The sequence below is a fragment of the Garra rufa genome, chromosome 2 (assembly GCF_049309525.1).
Source record: "Garra rufa chromosome 2, GarRuf1.0, whole genome shotgun sequence".
Lineage (NCBI taxonomy): Eukaryota > Metazoa > Chordata > Actinopteri > Cypriniformes > Cyprinidae > Garra > Garra rufa.
Genome location: NC_133362.1, coordinates 74234933 through 74239932, shown reverse-complemented (window position 1 = coordinate 74239932; position 5000 = coordinate 74234933). Strand labels below are relative to the sequence as shown.

At 50.9% G+C, this 5000-nt stretch overlaps 10 non-coding genes across 10 annotated transcripts; 3 read left to right on the top strand and 7 right to left on the bottom strand.

Annotated features, from left to right (window-relative positions):
• Nucleotides 1-111: 111 nt before the first annotated feature.
• trnar-acg (transfer RNA arginine (anticodon ACG)) lies at nt 112-184 on the bottom strand. Its single transcript has one exon. It is a non-coding gene; the product is annotated as a tRNA-Arg (tRNA).
• A 116-nt stretch (nt 185-300) lies between these two features.
• On the top strand, nt 301-372 carry trnae-cuc (transfer RNA glutamic acid (anticodon CUC)). Its single transcript has one exon. It is a non-coding gene; the product is annotated as a tRNA-Glu (tRNA).
• Nucleotides 373-481: 109 nt separating this feature from the next.
• Nucleotides 482-568, bottom strand: trnay-gua (transfer RNA tyrosine (anticodon GUA)). Its single transcript is given in 2 exon segments — nt 482-517; nt 532-568. It is a non-coding gene; the product is annotated as a tRNA-Tyr (tRNA).
• Nucleotides 569-1878: 1310 nt separating this feature from the next.
• Nucleotides 1879-1951, bottom strand: trnar-acg (transfer RNA arginine (anticodon ACG)). The gene has a single exon. It is a non-coding gene; the product is annotated as a tRNA-Arg (tRNA).
• A 116-nt stretch (nt 1952-2067) lies between these two features.
• On the top strand, nt 2068-2139 carry trnae-cuc (transfer RNA glutamic acid (anticodon CUC)). Its single transcript has one exon. It is a non-coding gene; the product is annotated as a tRNA-Glu (tRNA).
• A 109-nt stretch (nt 2140-2248) lies between these two features.
• On the bottom strand, nt 2249-2335 carry trnay-gua (transfer RNA tyrosine (anticodon GUA)). Its single transcript is given in 2 exon segments — nt 2249-2284; nt 2299-2335. It is a non-coding gene; the product is annotated as a tRNA-Tyr (tRNA).
• Nucleotides 2336-3645: 1310 nt separating this feature from the next.
• On the bottom strand, nt 3646-3718 carry trnar-acg (transfer RNA arginine (anticodon ACG)). Its single transcript has one exon. It is a non-coding gene; the product is annotated as a tRNA-Arg (tRNA).
• A 116-nt stretch (nt 3719-3834) lies between these two features.
• Nucleotides 3835-3906, top strand: trnae-cuc (transfer RNA glutamic acid (anticodon CUC)). Its single transcript has one exon. It is a non-coding gene; the product is annotated as a tRNA-Glu (tRNA).
• A 109-nt stretch (nt 3907-4015) lies between these two features.
• Nucleotides 4016-4102, bottom strand: trnay-gua (transfer RNA tyrosine (anticodon GUA)). Its single transcript is given in 2 exon segments — nt 4016-4051; nt 4066-4102. It is a non-coding gene; the product is annotated as a tRNA-Tyr (tRNA).
• A 666-nt stretch (nt 4103-4768) lies between these two features.
• Nucleotides 4769-4840, bottom strand: trnae-uuc (transfer RNA glutamic acid (anticodon UUC)). Its single transcript has one exon. It is a non-coding gene; the product is annotated as a tRNA-Glu (tRNA).
• Between the last annotated feature and the right edge of the window lie 160 nt (nt 4841-5000).

Below are 5000 nucleotides of genomic sequence, written 5' to 3'. Positions count from 1 at the left end.
TCATTTCGTGTCCAACTTTTTCTCAAAGCTCGGGTGGCACGTAGGAATAGGGCAACAATTCGGCAAGCCTGTGACATCAAAACCAAACTGCATTACGCAAAAATCAGAGAGCGAGCCAGCCAGGAGTCGAACCTAGAATCTTCTGATCCGTAGTCAGACGCGTTATCCATTGCGCCACTGGCCCACCGCCTGGGGATCCTCGTGCTTGCAGCCCGACTCGTTGGTTTTCGACGTGACAGAAGCCTGTATTGCTGTCTGCTTGTTCTCATGTTATTAGCAGGCCAGCATTAGATCGGCTCTTCCCTGGTGGTCTAGTGGTTAGGATTCGGCGCTCTCACCGCCGCGGCCCGGGTTCGATTCCCGGTCAGGGAAAGCTCTTTTGCCCCCCCTCCCCCCCAATGGCGGACTGTGAAATCAAGCTCTGTTGGCCGCTTTCAGAAGACCGGCCCCCCCAAAAAAGGTGGGCACGTGAAAAACAACCTCCTTCGAGCCGGAGTCGAACCAGCGACCTAAGGATTGCCAACGCTCCTCCTACAGTCCTCCGCTCTACCAGCTGAGCTATCGAAGGCGCAGGTCTGTGGGGTCACAACCTCGGCCTGTGGGGTCACAACCTCGGCCTATTAGGTTTCTGCAGCTCGACTGCTGGCCAAAAAACGGCTTTCGACGCAGGAAGACGTGTGGCCCTTTTTCGTAGAGGGAAGCACAGAGGAGCCCACCTTCCAATACCGGGAGTCGAACCCGGGCCACCTAGGTGAAAACCAGGAATCCTGGCGGTAGACCATATGGGAACTGGTCAGTGGAAGCCTTGTCCGGGTAAAAAAAAAGATTCCAAAAATACTCACGCCACGCATTCGAAAAAACAAGTGTGGTCTTGCATTGTGACCGTTATCTCAAGGAAAAACAGCTTATCGCCCGTCTGTCAAGGTACAGAAATGAAAAAATCATGAGATTAACAATGAAACTGAGACGCGGTTTTAACCGGGTAAGTTGCTGATTATTGGCTAGTTCGGATTTCATTTCGTGGGAACTGGTCAGCGGAAGCCTTGTCCGGGTAAAAAAAAAGATTCCAAAAATACTCACGCCACGCATTCGAAAAAACAAGCGTGGTCTTGCATTGTAACCGTTATCTCCTGACCGGTAGCAAAGAGGAGCCCGCCTTCCCATACCGGAAGTCGAACCCAGGCCGCCTGGGTGAAAACCAGGAATCCTGACCGGTAGCAAAGAGGAGCCCGCCTTCCCATACCGGGAGTCGAACCCGGGCCACCTAGGTGAAAACCAGGAATCCTGGCGGTAGACCATATGGGAACTGGTCAGTGGAAGCCTTGTCCGGGTAAAAAAAAGATTCCAAAAATACTCACGCCACGCATTCGAAAAAACAAGTGTGGTCTTGCATTGTGACCGTTATCTCAAGGAAAAACAGCCTATCGCCCGTCTGTCAAGGTACAGAAATGAAAAAATCACGAGATTAACAATGAAACTGAGACGCGGTTTTAACCGGGTAAGTTGCTGATTATTGGCTAGTTTGGATTTCATTTCGTGGGAACTGGTCAGCGGAAGCCTTGTCCGGGTAAAAAAAAAGATTCCAAAAATACTCACGCCACGCATTCGAAAAAACAAGCGTGGTCTTGCATTGTAACCGTTATCTCAAGGAAAAACAGCCTATCGCCGGTCTGTCAAGGTACAGAAATGAAAAAATCATGAGATTAACAATGAAACTGAGACGCGGTTTTAACCGGGTGAGTTGCTGATTATTGGCTAGTTCGGATTTCATTTCGTGTCCAACTTTTTCTCAAAGCTCGGGTGGCACGTAGGAATAGGGCAACAATTCGGCAAGCCTGTGACATCAAAACCAAACTGCATTACGCAAAAATCAGAGAGCGAGCCAGCCAGGAGTCGAACCTAGAATCTTCTGATCCGTAGTCAGACGCGTTATCCATTGCGCCACTGGCCCACCGCCTGGGGATCCTCGTGCTTGCAGCCCGACTCGTTGGTTTTCGACGTGACAGAAGCCTGTATTGCTGTCTGCTTGTTCTCATGTTATTAGCAGGCCAGCATTAGCTCGGCTCTTCCCTGGTGGTCTAGTGGTTAGGATTCGGCGCTCTCACCGCCGCGGCCCGGGTTCGATTCCCGGTCAGGGAAAGCTCTTTTGCCCCCCCTCCCCCCCAATGGCGGACTGTGAAATCAAGCTCTGTTGGCCGCTTTCAGAAGACCGGCCCCCCCAAAAAAGGTGGGCACGTGAAAAACAACCTCCTTCGAGCCGGAGTCGAACCAGCGACCTAAGGATTGCCAACGCTCCTCCTACAGTCCTCCGCTCTACCAGCTGAGCTATCGAAGGCGCAGGTCTGTGGGGTCACAACCTCGGCCTGTGGGGTCACAACCTCGGCCTATTAGGTTTCTGCAGCTCGACTGCTGGCCAAAAAACGGCTTTCGACGCAGGAAGACGTGTGGCCCTTTTTCGTAGAGGGAAGCACAGAGGAGCCCACCTTCCAATACCGGGAGTCGAACCCGGGCCACCTAGGTGAAAACCAGGAATCCTGGCGGTAGACCATATGGGAACTGGTCAGTGGAAGCCTTGTCCGGGTAAAAAAAAAGATTCCAAAAATACTCACGCCACGCATTCGAAAAAACAAGTGTGGTCTTGCATTGTGACCGTTATCTCAAGGAAAAACAGCTTATCGCCCGTCTGTCAAGGTACAGAAATGAAAAAATCATGAGATTAACAATGAAACTGAGACGCGGTTTTAACCGGGTAAGTTGCTGATTATTGGCTAGTTCGGATTTCATTTCGTGGGAACTGGTCAGCGGAAGCCTTGTCCGGGTAAAAAAAAAGATTCCAAAAATACTCACGCCACGCATTCGAAAAAACAAGCGTGGTCTTGCATTGTAACCGTTATCTCCTGACCGGTAGCAAAGAGGAGCCCGCCTTCCCATACCGGAAGTCGAACCCAGGCCGCCTGGGTGAAAACCAGGAATCCTGACCGGTAGCAAAGAGGAGCCCGCCTTCCCATACCGGGAGTCGAACCCGGGCCACCTAGGTGAAAACCAGGAATCCTGGCGGTAGACCATATGGGAACTGGTCAGTGGAAGCCTTGTCCGGGTAAAAAAAAGATTCCAAAAATACTCACGCCACGCATTCGAAAAAACAAGTGTGGTCTTGCATTGTGACCGTTATCTCAAGGAAAAACAGCCTATCGCCCGTCTGTCAAGGTACAGAAATGAAAAAATCACGAGATTAACAATGAAACTGAGACGCGGTTTTAACCGGGTAAGTTGCTGATTATTGGCTAGTTTGGATTTCATTTCGTGGGAACTGGTCAGCGGAAGCCTTGTCCGGGTAAAAAAAAAGATTCCAAAAATACTCACGCCACGCATTCGAAAAAACAAGCGTGGTCTTGCATTGTAACCGTTATCTCAAGGAAAAACAGCCTATCGCCGGTCTGTCAAGGTACAGAAATGAAAAAATCATGAGATTAACAATGAAACTGAGACGCGGTTTTAACCGGGTGAGTTGCTGATTATTGGCTAGTTCGGATTTCATTTCGTGTCCAACTTTTTCTCAAAGCTCGGGTGGCACGTAGGAATAGGGCAACAATTCGGCAAGCCTGTGACATCAAAACCAAACTGCATTACGCAAAAATCAGAGAGCGAGCCAGCCAGGAGTCGAACCTAGAATCTTCTGATCCGTAGTCAGACGCGTTATCCATTGCGCCACTGGCCCACCGCCTGGGGATCCTCGTGCTTGCAGCCCGACTCGTTGGTTTTCGACGTGACAGAAGCCTGTATTGCTGTCTGCTTGTTCTCATGTTATTAGCAGGCCAGCATTAGATCGGCTCTTCCCTGGTGGTCTAGTGGTTAGGATTCGGCGCTCTCACCGCCGCGGCCCGGGTTCGATTCCCGGTCAGGGAAAGCTCTTTTGCCCCCCCTCCCCCCCAATGGCGGACTGTGAAATCAAGCTCTGTTGGCCGCTTTCAGAAGACCGGCCCCCCCAAAAAAGGTGGGCACGTGAAAAACAACCTCCTTCGAGCCGGAGTCGAACCAGCGACCTAAGGATTGCCAACGCTCCTCCTACAGTCCTCCGCTCTACCAGCTGAGCTATCGAAGGCGCAGGTCTGTGGGGTCACAACCTCGGCCTGTGGGGTCACAACCTCGGCCTATTAGGTTTCTGCAGCTCGACTGCTGGCCAAAAAACGGCTTTCGACGCAGGAAGACGTGTGGCCCTTTTTCGTAGAGGGAAGCACAGAGGAGCCCACCTTCCAATACCGGGAGTCGAACCCGGGCCACCTAGGTGAAAACCAGGAATCCTGGCGGTAGACCATATGGGAACTGGTCAGTGGAAGCCTTGTCCGGGTAAAAAAAAAGATTCCAAAAATACTCACGCCACGCATTCGAAAAAACAAGTGTGGTCTTGCATTGTGACCGTTATCTCAAGGAAAAACAGCTTATCGCCCGTCTGTCAAGGTACAGAAATGAAAAAATCATGAGATTAACAATGAAACTGAGACGCGGTTTTAACCGGGTAAGTTGCTGATTATTGGCTAGTTCGGATTTCATTTCGTGGGAACTGGTCAGCGGAAGCCTTGTCCGGGTAAAAAAAAAGATTCCAAAAATACTCACGCCACGCATTCGAAAAAACAAGCGTGGTCTTGCATTGTAACCGTTATCTCCTGACCGGTAGCAAAGAGGAGCCCGCCTTCCCATACCGGAAGTCGAACCCAGGCCGCCTGGGTGAAAACCAGGAATCCTGACCGGTAGCAAAGAGGAGCCCGCCTTCCCATACCGGGAGTCGAACCCGGGCCACCTGGGTGAAAACCAGGAATCCTGACCGCTAGACCATATGGGAACTGGTCAGCGGAAGCCTTGTCCGGGTAAAAAAAAAATTCCAAAAATACTCACGCCACGCATTTGAAAAAACAAGCGTGGTCTTGCATTGTAACCGTTATCTCAAGGAAATACAGCCTATCGCCGGTCTGTCAAGGTACAGAAATGAAAAAATCATGAGA